This window comes from Argiope bruennichi, chromosome 7 (assembly GCF_947563725.1).
Source record: "Argiope bruennichi chromosome 7, qqArgBrue1.1, whole genome shotgun sequence".
Taxonomy (NCBI): domain Eukaryota; kingdom Metazoa; phylum Arthropoda; class Arachnida; order Araneae; family Araneidae; genus Argiope; species Argiope bruennichi.
The window spans coordinates 61,748,809-61,769,453 of record NC_079157.1 but is presented as its reverse complement, the minus strand read 5'-3'; positions in this window follow the sequence as shown (position 1 = coordinate 61,769,453).

Genomic DNA, 20,645 nt, shown 5'->3' with positions numbered 1-20,645 from the left:
CGAAATAAAGCTTATTTTCCAAGCCACAGTATTTTTATTCTCCCAATCGGTATCCTGTATCGTTTCGAATTAGTGTGCAAAATTGACAAATCAAGAGAAACTATGATTAATCGAAGTGCTACTCAAGGAAAAAATTGATTATTTATACTTACACCTAGACATAAGAAATGCAGTATGGTCAATTATGGATAAAACAATTTCACCAAACATAAGAAATGTGGGCAGAAGACATTGTGAAATAATGCTTATTTTCCAATCCACAGTATTTTTTTTTCTTCCAATCGGTATCCTGTATGGTTTCGACTTAGTGTGCAAAATTGACAAATCAAGAGAAACTATGATTAATCGAAGTGCTACTCAAGGAAAAAATTGATTATTTATACTTACACCTAGACATAAGAAACGCAGTATGGTCAATTATGGATAAAACAATTTCACCAAACATAAGAAATGTGGGCAGAAGACATTGTGAAATAATGCTTATTTTCCAAGCCACAGTATTTTTATTCTCCCAATCGGTATCCTGTATCGTTTCGAATTAGTGTGCAAAATTGACAAATCAAGAGAAACTATGATTAATCGAAGTGCTACTCAAGGAAAAAATTGATTTTTTATACTTACACCTAGACATAAGAAACGCAGTATGGTCAATTATGGATAAAACAATTTCACCAAACATAAGAAATGTGGGCAGAAGACATTGTGAAATAATGCTTATTTTCCAAGCCACAGTATTTTTATTCTCCCAATCGGTATCCTGTATCGTTTCGAATTAGTGTGCAAAATTGACAAATCAAGAGAAACTATGATTAATCGAAGTGCTATTCAAGGAAAAAATTGATTATTTATACTTACACCTAGACATAAGAAGCGCAGTATGGTCAATTATGGATAAAACAATTTCACCAAACATAAGAAATGTGGGCAGAAGACATTGCGAAATAATGCTTATTTTCCAAGCCACAGTATTTTTTTCTCCCAATCGGTATCCTGTATCGTTTCGAATTAGTGTGCAAAATTGACAAATGAAGAGAAACTATGATTAATCGAAGTGCTACTCAAGGAAAAAATTGATTATTTATACTTACACCTAGACATAAGAAACGCAGTATGGTCAATTATGGATAAAACAATTTCACCAAACATAAGAAATGTGGGCAAAGGACATTGTGAAATAATGCTTATTTTCCAAGCCACAGTATTTTTTTTTCTTCCAATCGGTATCCTGTATGGTTTCGACTTAGTGTGCAAATTGACAAATCAAGAGAAACTATGATTAATCGAAGTGCTATTCAAGGAAAAAATTGATTATTTATACTTACACCTAGACATAAGAAACGCAGTATGGTCAATTATGGATAAAACAATTTCACCAAACATAAGAAATGTGGGCAGAAGACATTGCGAAATAATGCTTATTTTCCAAGCCACAGTATTTTTATTCTCCCAATCGGTATCCTGTATCGTTTCGAATTAGTGTGCAAAATTGACAAATCAAGAGAAACTATGATTAATCGAAGTGCTACTCAAGGAAAAAATTGATTATTTATACTTACACCTAGACATAAGAAATGCAGTATGGTCAATTATGGATAAAACAATTTCACCAAACATAAGAAATGTGGGCAGAAGACATTGTGAAATAATGCTTATTTTCCAATCCACAGTATTTTTTTTTCTTCCAATCGGTATCCTGTATGGTTTCGACTTAGTGTGCAAAATTGACAAATCAAGAGAAACTATGATTAATCGAAGTGCTACTCAAGGAAAAAATTGATTATTTATACTTACACCTAGACATAAGAAACGCAGTATGGTCAATTATGGATAAAACAATTTCACCAAACATAAGAAATGTGGGCAGAAGACATTGTGAAATAATGCTTATTTTCCAAGCCACAGTATTTTTATTCTCCCAATCGGTATCCTGTATCGTTTCGAATTAGTGTGCAAAATTGACAAATCAAGAGAAACTATGATTAATCGAAGTGCTACTCAAGGAAAAAATTGATTATTTATACTTACACCTAGACATAAGAAACGCAGTATGGTCAATTATGGATAAAACAATTTCACCAAACATAAGAAATGTGGGCAGAAGACATTGTGAAATAATGCTTATTTTCCAAGCCACAGTATTTTTATTCTCCCAATCGGTATCCTGTATCGTTTCGAATTAGTGTGCAAAATTGACAAATCAAGAGAAACTATGATTAATCGAAGTGCTATTCAAGGAAAAAATTGATTATTTATACTTACACCTAGACATAAGAAACGCAGTATGGTCAATTATAGATAAAACAATTTCACCAAACATAAGAAATGTGGGCAGAAGACATTGCGAAATAATGCTTATTTTCCAAGCCACAGTATTTTTATTCTCCCAATCGGTATCCTGTGTCGTTTCGAATTAGTGTGCAAAATTGACAAATGAAGAGAAACTATGATTAATCGAAGTGCTATTCAAGGAAAAAATTGATTATTTATACTTACACCTAGACATAAGAAACGCAGTATGGTCAATTATGGATAAAACAATTTCACCAAACATAAGAAATGTGGGCAGAAGACATTGCGAAATAATGCTTATTTTCCAAGCCACAGTATTTTTTTCTCCAATCGGTATCCTGTATCGTTTCGAATTAGTGTGCAAAATTGACAAATGAAGAGAAACTATGATTAATCGAAGTGCTATTCAAGGAAAAAATTGATTATTTATACTTACACCTAGACATAAGAAACGCAGTATGGTCAATTATGGATAAAACAATTTCACCAAACATAAGAAATGTGGGCAGAAGACATTGCAAAATAATGCTTATTTTCCAAGCCACAGTATTTTTTTCTCCCAATCGGTATCCTGTATCGTTTCGAATTAGTGTGCAAAATTGACAAATGAAGAGAAACTATGATTAATCGAAGTGCTATTCAAGGAAAAAATTGATTATTTATACTTACACCTAGACATAAGAAACGCAGTATGGTCAATTATGGATAAAACAATTTCACCAAACATAAGAAATGTGGGCAGAAGACATTGTGAAATAATGCTTATTTTCCAATCCACAGTTTTTTTTTTTTCTTCCAATCGGTATCCTGTATGGTTTCGACTTAGTGTGCAAAATTGACAAATCAAGAGAAACTATGATTAATCGAAGTGCTACTCAAGGAAAAAATTGATTATTTATACTTACACCTAGACATAAGAAACGCAGTATGGTCAATTATGGATAAAACAATTTCACCAAACATAAGAAATGTGGGCAGAAGACATTGTGAAATAAAGCTTATTTTCCAATCCACAGTATTTTTTTTTCTTCCAATCGGTATCCTGTATGGTTTCGACTTAGTGTGCAAATTGACAAATCAAGAGAAACTATGATTAATCGAAGTGCTATTCAAGGAAAAAATTGATTATTTATACTTACACCTAGACATAAGAAACGCAGTATTGTCAATTATGGATAAAAAAATTTCACCAAACATAAGAAATGTGGGCAGAAGACATTGTGAAATAATGCTTATTTTCCAATCCACAGTATTTTTTTTTCTTCCAATCGGTATCCTGTATGGTTTCGACTTAGTGTGCAAAATTGACAAATCAAGAGAAACTATGATTAATCGAAGTGCTACTCATAAAAAAATTGATTATTTATACTTACACCTAGACATAAGAAACGCAGTATGGTCAATTATGTATAAAAAAATTTCACCAAACATAAGAAATGTGGGCAGAAGACATTGTGAAATAATGCTTATTTTCCAAGCCACAGTATTTTTTTTTCTCCCAATCGGTATCCTGTATCGTTTCGAATAAGTGTGCAAAATTGACAAATGAAGAGAAACTATGATTAATCGAAGTGCTATTCAAGGAAAAAATTGATTATTTATACTTACACCTAGACATAAGAAACGCAGTATGGTCAATTATGGATAAAACAATTTCACCAAACATAAGAAATGTGGGCAGAAGACATTGTGAAATAATGCTTATTTTCCAAGCCACAGTATTTTTATTCTCCCAATCGGTATCCTGTATCGTTTCGAATTAGTGTGCAAAATTGACAAATCAAGAGAAACTATGATTAATCGAAGTGCTATTCAAGGAAAAAATTGATTATTTATACTTACACCTAGACATAAGAAGCGCAGTATGGTCAATTATGGATAAAACAATTTCACCAAACATAAGAAATGTGGGCAGAAGACATTGCGAAATAATGCTTATTTTCCAAGCCACAGTATTTTTATTCTCCCAATCGGTATCCTGTGTCGTTTCGAATTAGTGTGCAAAATTGACAAATGAAGAGAAACTATGATTAATCGAAGTGCTATTCAAGGAAAAAATTGATTATTTATACTTACACCTAGACATAAGAAACGCAGTATGGTCAATTATGGATAAAACAATTTCACCAAACATAAGAAATGTGGGCAGAAGACATTGCGAAATAATGCTTATTTTCCAAGCCACAGTATTTTTTTCTCCCATTCGGTATCCTGTATCGTTTCGAATTAGTGTGCAAAATTGACAAATGAAGAGAAACTATGATTAATCGAAGTGCTATTCAAGGAAAAAATTGATTATTTATACTTACACCTAGACATAAGAAACGCAGTATGGTCAATTATGGATAAAACAATTTCACCAAACATAAGAAATGTGGGCAGAAGACATTGCAAAATAAGGCTTATTTTCCAAGCCACAGTATTTTTTTCTCCCAATCGGTATCCTGTATCGTTTCGAATTAGTGTGCAAAATTGACAAATGAAGAGAAACTATGATTAATCGAAGTGCTACTCAAGGAAAAAATTGATTATTTATACTTACACCTAGACATAAGAAACGCAGTATGGTCAATTATGGATAAAACAATTTCACCAAACATAAGAAATGTGGGCAAAAGACATTGTGAAATAATGCTTATTTTCCAAGCCACAGTATTTTTTTTTCTTCCAATCGGTATCCTGTATGGTTTCGACTTAGTGTGCAAATTGACAAATCAAGAGAAACTATGATTAATCGAAGTGCTATTCAAGGAAAAAATTGATTATTTATACTTACACCTAGACATAAGAAACGCAGTATGGTCAATTATGGATAAAACAATTTCACCAAACATAAGAAATGTGGGCAGAAGACATTGCGAAATAATGCTTATTTTCCAAGCCACAGTATTTTTATTCTCCCAATCGGTATCCTGTATCGTTTCGAATTAGTGTGCAAAATTGACAAATCAAGAGAAACTATGATTAATCGAAGTGCTACTCAAGGAAAAAATTGATTATTTATACTTACACCTAGACATAAGAAACGCAGTATGGTCAATTATGGATAAAACAATTTCACCAAACATAAGAAATGTGGGCAGAAGACATTGTGAAATAATGCTTATTTTCCAAGCCACAGTATTTTTATTCTCCCAATCGGTATCCTGTATCGTTTCGAATTAGTGTGCAAAATTGACAAATCAAGAGAAACTATGATTAATCGAAGTGCTATTCAAGGAAAAAATTGATTATTTATACTTACACCTAGACATAAGAAACGCAGTATGGTCAATTATGGATAAAACCATTTCACCAAACATAAGAAATGTGGGCAGAAGACATTGCGAAATAATGCTTATTTTCCAAGCCACAGTATTTTTATTCTCCCAATCGGTATCCTGTGTCGTTTCGAATTAGTGTGCAAAATTGACAAATGAAGAGAAACTATGATTAATCGAAGTGCTATTCAAGGAAAAAATTGATTATTTATACTTACACCTAGACATAAGAAACGCAGTATGGTCAATTATGGATAAAACAATTTCACCAAACATAAGAAATGTGGGCAGAAGACATTGCGAAATAATGCTTATTTTCCAAGCCACAGTATTTTTTTCTCCCAATCGGTATCCTGTATCGTTTCGAATTAGTGTGCAAAATTGACAAATGAAGAGAAACTATGATTAATCGAAGTGCTATTCAAGGAAAAAATTGATTATTTATACTTACACCTAGACATAAGAAACGCAGTATGGTCAATTATGGATAAAACAATTTCACCAAACATAAGAAATGTGGGCAGAAGACATTGCAAAATAATGCTTATTTTCCAAGCCACAGTATTTTTTTCTCCCAATCGGTATCCTGTATCGTTTCGAATTAGTGTGCAAAATTGACAAATGAAGAGAAACTATGATTAATCGAAGTGCTATTCAAGGAAAAAATTGATTATTTATACTTACACCTAGACATAAGAAACGCAGTATGGTCAATTATGGATAAAACAATTTCACCAAACATAAGAAATGTGGGCAGAAGACATTGTGAAATAATGCTTATTTTCCAATCCACAGTTGTTTTTTTTTCTTCCAATCGGTATCCTGTATGGTTTCGACTTAGTGTGCAAAATTGACAAATCAAGAGAAACTATGATTAATCGAAGTGCTACTCAAGGAAAAAATTGATTATTTATACTTACACCTAGACATAAGAAACGCAGTATGGTCAATTATGGATAAAACAATTTCACCAAACATAAGAAATGTGGGCAGAAGACATTGTGAAATAAAGCTTATTTTCCAATCCACAGTATTTTTTTTTTCTTTAAATCGGTATCCTGTATGGTTTCGACTTAGTGTGCAAATTGACAAATCAAGAGAAACTATGATTAATCGAAGTGCTATTCAAGGAAAAAATTGATTATTTATACTTACACCTAGACATAAGAAACGCAGTATGGTCAATTATGGATAAAAAAATTTCACCAAACATAAGAAATGTGGGCAGAAGACATTGTGAAATAATGCTTATTTTCCAATCCACAGTATTTTTTTTTCTTCCAATCGGTATCCTGTATGGTTTCGACTTAGTGTGCAAAATTGACAAATCAAGAGAAACTATGATTAATCGAAGTGCTACTCAAGGAAAAAATTGATTATTTATACTTACACCTAGACATAAGAAACGCAGTATGGTCAATTATGTATAAAAAAATTTCACCAAACATAAGAAATGTGGGCAGAAGACATTGTGAAATAATGCTTATTTTCCAAGCCACAGCATTTTTTTTTCTCCCAATCGGTATCCTGTATCGTTTCGAATAAGTGTGCAAAATTGACAAATCAAGAGAAACTATGATTAATCGAAGTGCTACTCAAGGAAAAAATTGATTATTTATACTTACACCTAGACATAAGAAACGCAGTATGGTCAATTATGGATAAAAAAATTTCACCAAACATAAGAAATGTGGGCAGAAGACATTGTGAAATAATGCTTATTTTCCAAGCCACAGTATTTTTTTTTTCTCCCAATCGGTATCCTGTATCGTTTCGAATTAGTGTGCAAAATTGACAAATCAAGAGAAACTATGATTAATCGAAGTGCTATTCAAGGAAAAAATTGATTATTTATACTTACACCTAGACATAAGAAACGCAGTATGGTCAATTATGGATAAAACAATTTCACCAAACATAAGAAATGTGGGCAGAAGACATTGTGAAATAATGCTTATTTTCCAAGCCACAGTATTTTTATTCTCCCAATCGGTATCCTGTATCGTTTCGAATTAGTGTGCAAAATTGACAAATCAAGAGAAACTATGATTAATCGAAGTGCTACTCAAGGAAAAAATTGATTATTTATACTTACACCTAGACATAAGAAACGCAGTATGGTCAATTATGGATAAAACAATTTCACCAAACATAAGAAATGTGGGCAGAAGACATTGTGAAATAATGCTTATTTTCCAAGCCACAGTATTTTTATTCTCCCAATCGGTATCCTGTATCGTTTCGAATTAGTGTGCAAAATTGACAAATCAAGAGAAACTATGATTAATCGAAGTGCTATTCAAGAAAAAATTGATTATTTATACTTACACCTAGACATAAGAAACGCAGTATGGTCAATTATGGATAAAACAATTTCACCAAACATAAGAAATGTGGGCAGAAGACATTGCGAAATAATGCTTATTTTCCAAGCCACAGTATTTTTATTCTCCCAATCGGTATCCTGTGTCGTTTCGAATTAGTGTGCAAAATTGACAAATGAAGAGAAACTATGATTAATCGAAGTGCTATTCAAGGAAAAAAATTGATTATTTATACTTACACCTAGACATAAGAAACGCAGTATGGTCAATTATGGATAAAACAATTTCACCAAACATAAGAAATGTGGGCAGAAGACATTGCGAAATAATGCTTATTTTCCAAGCCACAGTATTTTTTTCTCCCAATCGGTATCCTGTATCGTTTCGAATTAGTGTGCAAAATTGACAAATGAAGAGAAACTATGATTAATCGAAGTGCTATTCAAGGAAAAAATTGATTATTTATACTTACACCTAGACATAAGAAACGCAGTATGGTCAATTATGGATAAAACAATTTCACCAAACATAAGAAATGTGGGCAGAAGACATTGCAAAATAATGCTTATTTTCCAAGCCACAGTATTTTTTTCTCCCAATCGGTATCCTGTATCGTTTCGAATTAGTGTGCAAAATTGACAAATGAAGAGAAACTATGATTAATCGAAGTGCTACTCAAGGAAAAAATTGATTATTTATACTTACACCTAGACATAAGAAACGCAGTATGGTCAATTATGGATAAAACAATTTCACCAAACATAAGAAATGTGGGCAGAAGACATTGTGAAATAATGCTTATTTTCCAAGCCACAGTATTTTTTTTTCTTCCAATCGGTATCCTGTATGGTTTCGACTTAGTGTGCAAATTGACAAATCAAGAGAAACTATGATTAATCGAAGTGCTATTCAAGGAAAAAATTGATTATTTATACTTACACCTAGACATAAGAAACGCAGTATAGTCAATTATGGATAAAACAATTTCACCAAACATAAGAAATGTGGGCAGAAGACATTGCGAAATAATGCTTATTTTCCAAGCCACAGTATTTTTATTCTCCCAATCGGTATCCTGTATCGTTTCGAATTAGTGTGCAAAATTGACAAATCAAGAGAAACTATGATTAATCGAAGTGCTACTCAAGGAAAAAATTGATTATTTATACTTACACCTAGACATAAGAAATGCAGTATGGTCAATTATGGATAAAACAACTTCACCAAACATAAGAAATGTGGGCAGAAGACATTGTGAAATAATGCTTATTTTCCAATCCACAGTATTTTTTTTTCTTCCAATCGGTATCCTGTATGGTTTCGACTTAGTGTGCAAAATTGACAAATCAAGAGAAACTATGATTAATCGAAGTGCTACTCAAGGAAAAAATTGATTATTTATACTTACACCTAGACATAAGAAACGCAGTATGCTCAATTATGGATAAAACAATTTCACCAAACATAAGAAATGTGGGCAGAAGACATTGTGAAATAATGCTTATTTTCCAAGCCACAGTATTTTTATTCTCCCAATCGGTATCCTGTATCGTTTCGAATTAGTGTGCAAAATTGACAAATCAAGAGAAACTATGATTAATCGAAGTGCTATTCAAGGAAAAAATTGATTATTTATACTTACACCTAGACATAAGAAACGCAGTATGGTCAATTATGGATAAAACAATTTCACCAAACATAAGAAATGTGGGCAGAAGACATTGCGAAATAATGCTTATTTTCCAAGCCACAGTATTTTTATTCTCCCAATCGGTATCCTGTGTTGTTTCGAATTAGTGTGCAAAATTGACAAATGAAGAGAAACTATGATTAATCGAAGTGCTATTCAAGGAAAAAATTGATTATTTATACTTACACCTAGACATAAGAAACGCAGTATGGTCAATTATGGATAAAACAATTTCACCAAACATAAGAAATGTGGGCAGAAGACATTGCGAAATAATGCTTATTTTCCAAGCCACAGTATTTTTTTCTCCCAATCGGTATCCTGTATCGTTTCGAATTAGTGTGCAAAATTGACAAATGAAGAGAAACTATGATTAATCGAAGTGCTATTCAAGGAAAAAATTGATTATTTATACTTACACCTAGACATAAGAAACGCAGTATGGTCAATTATGGATAAAACAATTTCACCAAACATAAGAAATGTGGGCAGAAGACATTGTGAAATAATGCTTATTTTCCAAGCCACAGTATTTTTTTCTCCCAATCGGTATCCTGTATCGTTTCGAATTAGTGTGCAAAATTGACAAATGAAGAGAAACTATGATTAATCGAAGTGCTATTCAAGGAAAAAATTGATTATTTATACTTACACCTAGACATAAGATACGCAGTATGGTCAATTATGGATAAAACAATTTCACCAAACATAAGAAATGTGGGCAGAAGACATTGTGAAATAATGCTTTTTTTCCAATCCACAGTTTTTTTTTTCTTCCAATCGGTATCCTGTATGGTTTCGACTTAGTGTGCAAAATTGACAAATCAAGAGAAACTATGATTAATCGAAGTGCTACTCAAGGAAAAAATTGATTATTTATACTTACACCTAGACATAAGAAACGCAGTATGGTCAATTATGGATAAAACAATTTCACCAAACATAAGAAATGTGGGCAGAAGACATTGTGAAATAAAGCTTATTTTCCAATCCACAGTATTTTTTTTTCTTCCAATCGGTATCCTGTATGGTTTCGACTTAGTGTGCAGATTGACAAATCAAGAGAAACTATGATTAATCGAAGTGCTATTCAAGGAAAAAATTGATTATTTATACTTACACCTAGACATAAGAAACGCAGTATGGTCAATTATGGATAAAAAATTTTCACCAAACATAAGAAATGTGGGCAGAAGACATTGTGAAATAATGCTTATTTTCCAATCCACAGTATTTTTTTTTCTTCCAATCGGTATCCTGTATGGTTTCGACTTAGTGTGCAAAATTGACAAATCAAGAGAAACTATGATTAATCGAAGTGCTACTCAAGGAAAAAATTGATTATTTATACTTACACCTAGACATAAGAAACGCAGTATGGTCAATTATGTATAAAAAAATTTCACCAAACATAAGAAATGTGGGCAGAAGACATTGTGAAATAATGCTTATTTTCCAAGCCACAGTATTTTTTTTTCTCCCAATCGGTATCCTGTATCGTTTCGAATAAGTGTGCAAAATTGACAAATCAAGAGAAACTATGATTAATCGAAGTGCTACTCAAGGAAAAAATTGATTATTTATACTTACACCTAGACATAAGAAACGCAGTATGGTCAATTATGGATAAAAAAATTTCACCAAACATAAGAAATGTGGGCAGAAGACATTGTGAAATAATGCTTATTTTCCAAGCCACAGTATTTTTTTTCTCCCAATCGGTATCCTGTATCGTTTCGAATTAGTGTGCAAAATTGACAAATCAAGAGAAACTATGATTAATTGAAGTGCTATTCAAGGAAAAAATTGATTATTTATACTTACACCTAGACATAAGAAACGCAGTATGGTCAATTATGGATAAAACAATTTCACCAAACATAAGAAATGTGGGCAGAAGACATTGCGAAATAATGCTTATTTTCCAAGCCACAGTATTTTTATTCTCCCAATCGGTATCCTGTATCGTTTCGAATTAGTGTGCAAAATTGACAAATCAAGAGAAACTATGATTAATCGAAGTGCTACTCAAGGAAAAAATTGATTATTTATACTTACACCTAGACATAAGAAACGCAATATGGTCAATTATGGATAAAACAATTTCACCAAACATAAGAAATGTGGGCAGAAGACATTGTGAAATAATGCTTATTTTCCAATCCACAGTATTTTTTTTTCTTCCAATCGGTATCCTGTATGGTTTCGACTTAGTGTGCAAAATTGACAAATCAAGAGAAACTATGATTAATCGAAGTGCTACTCAAGGAAAAAATTGATTATTTATACTTACACCTAGACATAAGAAACGCAGTATGGTCAATTATGGATAAAACAATTTCACCAAACATAAGAAATGTGGGCAGAAGGCATTGTGAAATAATGCTTATTTTCCAAGCCACAGTATTTTTTTTCTCCCAATCGGTATCCTGTATCGTTTCGAATAAGTGTGCAAAATTGACAAATCAAGAGAAACTATGATTAATCGAAGTGCTACTCAAGGAAAAAATTGATTATTTATACTTACACCTAGACATAAGAAACGCAGTATGGTCAATTATGGATAAAACAATTTCACCAAACATAAGAAATGTGGGCAGAAGACATTGTGAAATAATGCTTATTTTCCAAGCCACAGTATTTTTTTTTCTCCCAATCGGTATCCTGTATCGTTTCGAATTAGTGTGCAAAATTGACAAATCAAGAGAAACTATGATTAATCGAAGTGCTACTCAAGGAAAAAATTGATTATTTATACTTACACCTAGACATAAGAAACGCAGTATGGTCAATTATGGATAAAACAATTTCACCAAACATAAGAAATGTGGGCAGAAGACATTGTGAAATAATGCTTATTTTCCAAGCCACAGTATTTTTTTTTCTTCCAATCGGTATCCTGTATGGTTTCGACTTAGTGTGCAAAATTGACAAATCAAGAGAAACTATGATTAATCGTGCTACTCAAGGAAAAAATTGATTATTTATACTTACACCTAGACATAAGAAACGCAGTATGGTCAATTATGGATAAAACAATTTCACCAAACATAAGAAATGTGGGCAGAAGACATTGTGAAATAATGCTTATTTTCCAAGCCACAGTATTTTTATTCTACCAATCGGTATCCTGTATCGTTTCGAATTAGTGTGCAAAATTGACAAATCAAGAGAAACTATGATTAATCGAAATGCTACTCAAGGAAAAAATTGATTATTTATACTTACACCTAGACATAAGAAACGCAGTATGGTCAATTATGGATAAAACAATTTCACCAAACATAAGAAATGTGGGTAGAAGACATTGTGAAATAATGCTTATTTTCCAAGCCACAGTATTTTTATTCTCCCAATCGGTATCCTGTATCGTTTCGAATTAGTGTGCAAAATTGACAAATCAAGAGAAACTATGATTAATCGAAGTGCTATTCAAGGAAAAAATTGATTATTTATACTTACACCTAGACATAAGAAACGCAGTATGGTCAATTATGGATAAAACAATTTCACCAAACATAAGAAATGTGGGCAGAAGACATTGCGAAATAATGCTTATTTTCCAAGCCACAGTATTTTTATTCTCCCAATCGGTATCCTGTGTCGTTTCGAATTAGTGTGCAAAATTGACAAATGAAGAGAAACTATGATTAATCGAAGTGCTATTCAAGGAAAAAATTGATTATTTATACTTACACCTAGACATAAGAAACGCAGTATGGTCAATTATGGATAAAACAATTTCACCAAACATAAGAAATGTGGGCAGAAGACTTTGCGAAATAATGCTTATTTTCCAAGCCACAGTATTTTTTTCTCCCAATCGGTATCCTGTATCGTTTCGAATTAGTGTGCAAAATTGACAAATGAAGAGAAACTATGATTAATCGAAGTGCTATTCAAGGAAAAAATTGATTATTTATACTTACACCTAGACATAAGAAACGCAGTATGGTCAATTATGGATAAAACAATTTCACCAAACATAAGAAATGTGGGCAGAAGACATTGTGAAATAATGCTTATTTTCCAATCCACAGTATTTTTTTTTCTTCCAATCGGTATCCTGTATGGTTTCGACTTAGTGTGCAAAATTGACAAATCAAGAGAAACTATGATTAATCGAAGTGCTACTCAAGGAAAAAATTGATTATTTATACTTACACCTAGACATAAGAAACGCAGTATGGTCAATTATGGATAAAACAATTTCACCAAACATAAGAAATGTGGGCAGAAGACATTGTGAAATAATGCTTATTTTCCAATCCACAGTATTTTTTTTTCTTCCAATCGGTATCCTGTATGGTTTCGACTTAGTGTGCAAAATTGACAAATCAAGAGAAACTATGATTAATCGAAGTGCTACTCAAGGAAAAAATTGATTATTTATACTTACACCTAGACATAAGAAACGCAGTATGGTCAATTATGGATAAAAAAATTTCACCAAACATAAGAAATGTGGGCAGAAGACATTGTGAAATAATGCTTATTTTCCAAGCCACAGTATTTTTTTTCTCCCAATCGGTATCCTGTATCGTTTCGAATTAGTGTGCAAAATTGACAAATCAAGAGAAACTATGATTAATCGAAGTGCTACTCAAGGAAAAAATTGATTATTTATACTTACACCTAGACATAAGAAACGCAGTATGGTCAATTATGGATAAAACAATTTCACCAAACATAAGAAATGTGGGCAGAAGACATTGTGAAATAATGCTTATTTTCCAAGCCACAGTATTTTTATTCTACCAATCGGTATCCTGTATCGTTTCGAATTAGTGTGCAAAATTGACAAATCAAGAGAAACTATGATTAATCGAAGTGCTACTCAAGGAAAAAATTGATTATTTATACTTACACCTAGACATAAGAAACGCAGTATGGTCAATTATGGATAAAACAATTTCACCAAACATAAGAAATGTGGGTAGAAGACATTGTGAAATAATGCTTATTTTCCAAGCCACAATATTTTTATTCTCCCAATCGGTATCCTGTATCGTTTCGAATTAGTGTGCAAAATTGACAAATCAAGAGAAACTATGATTAATCGAAGTGCTATTCAAGGAAAAAATTGATTATTTATACTTACACCTAGACATAAGAAACGCAGTATGGTCAATTATGGATAAAACAATTTCACCAAACATAAGAAATGTGGGCAGAAGACATTGCGAAATAATGCTTATTTTCCAAGCCACAGTATTTTTATTCTCCCAATCGGTATCCTGTGTCGTTTCGAATTAGTGTGCAAAATTGACAAATGAAGAGAAACTATGATTAATCGAAGTGCTATTCAAGGAAAAAATTGATTATTTATACTTACACCTAGACATAAGAAACGCAGTATGGTCAATTATGGATAAAACAATTTTACAAAACATAAGAAATGTGGGCAGAAGACATTGTGAAATAATGCTTATTTTCCAATCCACAGTATTTTTTTTTCTTCCAATCGGTATCCTGTATGGTTTCGACTTAGTGTGCAAAATTGACAAATCAAGAGAAACTATGATTAATCGAAGTGCTACTCAAAGAAAAAATTGATTATTTATACTTACACCTAGACATATGAAACGCAGTATGGTCAATTATGGATAAAACAATTTCACCAAACATAAGAAATGTGGGCAGAAGACATTGTGAAATAATGCTTATTTTCCAATCCACAGTATTTTTTTTTCTTCCAATCGGTATCCTGTATGGTTTCGACTTAGTGTGCAAAATTGACAAATCAAGAGAAACTATGATTAATCGAAGTGCTACTCAAGGAAAAAATTGATTATTTATACTTACACCTAGACATAAGAAACGCAGTATGGTCAATTATGGATAAAAAAATTTCACCAAACATAAGAAATGTGGGCAGAAGACATTGTGAAATAATGCTTATTTTCCAAGCCACAGTATTTTTTTTTCTCCCAATCGGTATCCTGTATCGTTTCGAATTAGTGTGCAAAATTGACAAATCAAGAGAAACTATGATTAATCGAAGTGCTACTCAAGGAAAAAATTGATTATTTATACTTACACCTAGACATAAGAAACGCAGTATGGTCAATTATGGATAAAACAATTTCACCAAACATAAGAAATGTGGGCAGAAGACATTGTGAAATAATGCTTATTTTCCAAGCCACAGTATTTTTTTCTCCCAATCGGTATCCTGTATCGTTTCGAATTAGTGTGCAAATTGTCAAATCAAGAGAAACTATGATTAATCGAAGTGCTACTCAAGGAAAAAATTGATTATTTATACTTACACCTAGACATAAGAAACGCAGTATGGTCAATTATGGATAAAACAATTTCACCAAACATAAGAAATGTGGGCAGAAGACATTGTGAAATAATGCTTATTTTCCAAGCCACAGTATTTTTTTCTCCCAATCGGTATCCTGTATCGTTTCGAATTAGTGTGCAAATTGACAAATCAAGAGAAACTATGATTAATCGAAGTGCTATTCAAGGAAAAAATTTATTATTTATACTTACACCTAGACATAAGAAACGCAGTATGGTCAATTATGGATAAAACAATTTCACCAAACATAAGAAATGTGGGCAGAAGACATTGTGAAATAATGCTTATTTTCCAAGCCACAGTATTTTTTTTTCTCCCAATCGGTATCCTGTATCGTTTCGAATTAGTGTGCAAAATTGACAAATCAAGAGAAACTATGATTAATCGAAGTGCTACTCAAGGAAAAAATTGATTATTTATACTTACACCTAGACATAAGAAACGCAGTATGGTCAATTATGGATAAAACAATTTCACCAAACATAAGAAATGTGGGCAGAAGACATTGTGAAATAATGCTTATTTTCCAAGCCACAGTATTTTTTTCTCCCAATCGGTATCCTGTATCGTTTCGAATTAGTGTGCAAAATTGACAAATCAAGAGAAACTATGATTAATCGAAGTGCTACTCAAGGAAAAAATTGATTATTTATACTTACACCTAGACATAAGAAACGCAGTGTGGTCAATTATGGATAAAACAATTTCACCAAACATAAGAAATGTGGGCAGAAGACATTGTGAAATAATGCTTATTTTTGAAGCGCCATATATGATTTTTTTTCCTCTCAATCTTTATCTTGTGTCGTTTCGAATTAGTGTACAAAACTTCTTTCAAGCCACAATACGCCATAATATCGTTTTAAATGTAGTTTAATCTACCAAAACATTATTGCAATTTACATATATTGTTTGAATTCCAAATCAATGACCTGGCACTTTATTGAAATAGAACCATTTACTTTACTATTTGAAGCTAAATAATTAATGCATTAGTATCCCTTATATGAAGGATGCTATTTTCTTAGAAAGGAAAGAAGCATTAAAGCAGCGTTTCTCAATCTTTCAGTATTCACGGCCCAGTTTTCAATCATAATTTTTATCGCCCCCCACCCCGCTTACAATAAAATCTATACAACAATAATGCATAATGAGTGTTTTTTTTTCTGTTTTTAAATAATTTTTAACTAACTGCCAAAACAAGAGTAAAAGCGAGCCAACGTTGGCGAGAAACCACATTTGGCAATTTGCCAAGCGGATGGTGAATAGATGAAGCGAATGAAAGCGGGAAAAATTTCAATATTATATTTGAAATGAAAGCCAATAGGGGGATAACGTTAAAAGAAAATGAAAGTAGAAAAATTCGTTAATGAAAGTTAACCTAGACGGGGTGAGCTAAATTTAGAAACTGGGAATACATTTTTTCGAATAATAAAAGAAATAGAACAGAAGCACGACTAAATAAAAAAGAAAAAAAAGTTATGTTTGTGGAAGGAAATCCACACGACCGATGCCGTCTCCAGCAGGCGCAGAGCAAATGTTTTCTCATAGGAAAAAGGAAAATGTTCGATAACGCAAGTTTCAATTCTTGCCAGTCTCATTCGAGTCTGTCCTTCTATCGCTATCGAATTATATCGCGACTGTGTATGTTATATGTTTTCGTGTTAATTCCATTATTAAATATTCACAACAGTAGATTTATGCAGATTCGTGGATAAATGTTTAAGCGGAAGTAAGCGAGAATTAGACGACAGTCAGGCACCAACAAATACACAGACGGGCGTGGTTCCAAAAATAAAATCAATAAAATATTTTCAAGAATACTTAAATTTTGAGTTTATCAGTACTGAAGTAAATAAAGAAAGGCCCATGTGTATCATTTGCTCAAAAATGTTGGCCGCAGATAGCATGAAACCTAATAAACTTAAACGACGACATTTGGAAATGCTTCATAGTGAGTACAACAAACCCAGATAATTATTCGAATTAAAATTAAAATCATATAAAAAGCAAAAATTACTTTTTAAAGAAACTTTGTGAATACAAGAGCTTTAATTGCATCTAACAAAATTTCATATAAAATAGCCAGATGTAAAAACCCTCACACCATTGGTGAAGAGCTTATTCTGCCAGCAGCAATTGAGATTGCAGAAACTATGTTTGGAGATAATTTTTCAAAACAATTGCAGTCCCTACCTCTTTCAAATGATACTGTTGCTCGTCGAATTGGTGATATAGCTGAAGGAGTACAGTGACAGCTTTTCTCGAAGTTGCGTGACAAATTTTTTTCAGTACAGCTTGATGAAGCAACAGATCGTAATAAAGATGCTCATTTAATTGTCCCACAGGTTGAGAATCGGTGCATTAAAGTTTAAAACTGTACTCATTTGTTTCCATTTGCAATATTTTGCTTATTTTTGTTTTTTGTTTTTATTTACACATATTAATTTATTATTTGTAAAATGTTTCACTTTTTTTTTCTATGTTTAGTTCAAATTATTTTTCTTTATACTTGACTGGCATATATAACTAAATATAGTCTATCTGTGCTAATAATAAAGAGGAGTGTGTGCGTTTAATTTTAATTAATAAAAATTTGGGTGAATTTGTCATTTTTCTGCAATAATTTCTGAATATACTATTGCACAAGAAAGATTTTTATACCTTATAAAAATTTTTAAGATATGACTTTTTAATGATCACACATTTAATAATCATTGAAATTTTAGCTAAATTTTAGGAAATTGAAAAAAAAAAATATTTTTCGAACATTAAATTCTAAATTTAGATTACATTATTTCTTTGAATTTCAAATCGTTTTCATTCTTTCTCCAAAATTTAATCACGGATTTTCTTCCACAGCTAAATGCCCCGAGTGTTATTGTTCAGTGCTGTTATTCAATTAGAAATTTGCTGCAGGCTTGTACATTGTTAATTATTTCAAGTTCATTGTTAATTATTTATTTTCTTGTACATTGTTAATTGTTTACTGCCGAAGCGTCTAATGACACTTCGACTGTGGTTTGCTATCTGTACTTTTTGTCTACATGCGGAGTGATGCATAATCGTCACTTGGGTTGCGAGTTCGTACAGAAGACTCCCGCGTGTGTGGTGGCTGACGCGCATATAAATCTGTCGTGGTCACAAAGTCCTACATGTCGAGAGTAATACCACTTGGGGTACTAGATCAGGGGGGATCGTTCTCTGATTCAGGTCTAAATTACAATCTGTGGGTGAGTGAATGAATTGCATGAATGAAGTCCGAACCGTAAAAAGGCTTGTGAAGGGTGTGTAGCTAAGTCGTTTTCTTGTCCCTAGAGGGCGCTCCTGAAAAAAACAAGAGACGTAACCTTGGCTTAAATCCAAAATTGACTTCTTAAAGTCAGTGGGCTTGTCTAGACAAGAGCCATTAGAAACAACAACACATGATGCCTAATTTGTCTTTATCCAGTGTGTTTGACATCTTTCACCAAATATACAACGTATGACTTCCGTATTTATATATAGATATGAAGAATGTCAATCAACTCGTGGACCAAACTTTAAGGATAAGTAAAATGCATATAAATAAGCAATTTTTGTACAGCAGAATGGGTTGAAAATTAAAATTGTAGGCGGAAATAGCAAGAGTTTCTGAGGACCGATAGATCCAAATCCGATAACTGGACATGAAACTAAATACTCTAGCAAAGCTGGAACCGTAAACATAAAAAATTATAGTTATATCTTTTTGAGAAGCGTTCATGGTACAATCTTCGCGCCTCTCGTTGTTACAGTTCGCTACCTCGTAAATACGATGCACTTTAATTTTCTCAGCGAGCGTAAATCGTTCCATCACACAAAAATATTCTCAAACAGCAAAGAATCGTTTGAAGCTCGCTCAATGCCATCCTTATCCATCCTTAAAATAAAACTGTTTTAAAAAGAGTTTCATGAAGGAAACTAAATAAACCTCTATAACTATTCAATATTTTTCTTCTCAAAATTTCATCTTTATTTGAATTATATCAACAAATTTATACATCGTCTGCTTTAAAAAATCTGTAAATGAAGAACTTTTTTTCTTCAGATTTTCCTAATTTTTTAAGTCTACATGTTTGTTTTCCGTTTCCATATTGTTGTATAAAAATTATGTATGTCTTTTTTTATATGCATTTTATCTTCCTCAAGAATTCAGAGACATCCTGTATTTACACATTAAACTTTTTATTTTCAGAAGAAATCGTTACAGAAATTTTGATTTCATTAGAACTAACGGGCTTACATAATTCTCATTTTATTGAAGAAACCAACATGTTTTAAATAAATAGCATGTGTTTTTTTTAATTTACGGCTTCATGATGAAGAGCATCTATGTGTTATTTTTTAAGGTTTACTGAAAAAAATAATTTATAATCAAATATTTCTCTCCTTCATAAAAAAAATCAGAATACTCTTTTACGTTTCATAGCTCTTATTTTCTCAAGTTTCAGATCATTACTCTCAGAATGACAACTTTTTCTACAATACAAAACTTTTAATTACCTTTACCAATACAGTTGTACTTATTAATATATCTAAATTAACAATGCTAAAAAAGAAATAAAAAGTAAACGCATTGAATTAAAAATAGGAATAACTATTTTGTAACTTTTATTTTTGTTGCTTTTAAGGATCTTAATGACTAAAAAACTCGAATGATTCTCATTGAATAAGCACGAATGAAAACGCTTTTATGACAAATGACATTTCTTAATTAGTTATAATAGAAACGCTTTTATAAGGTGATG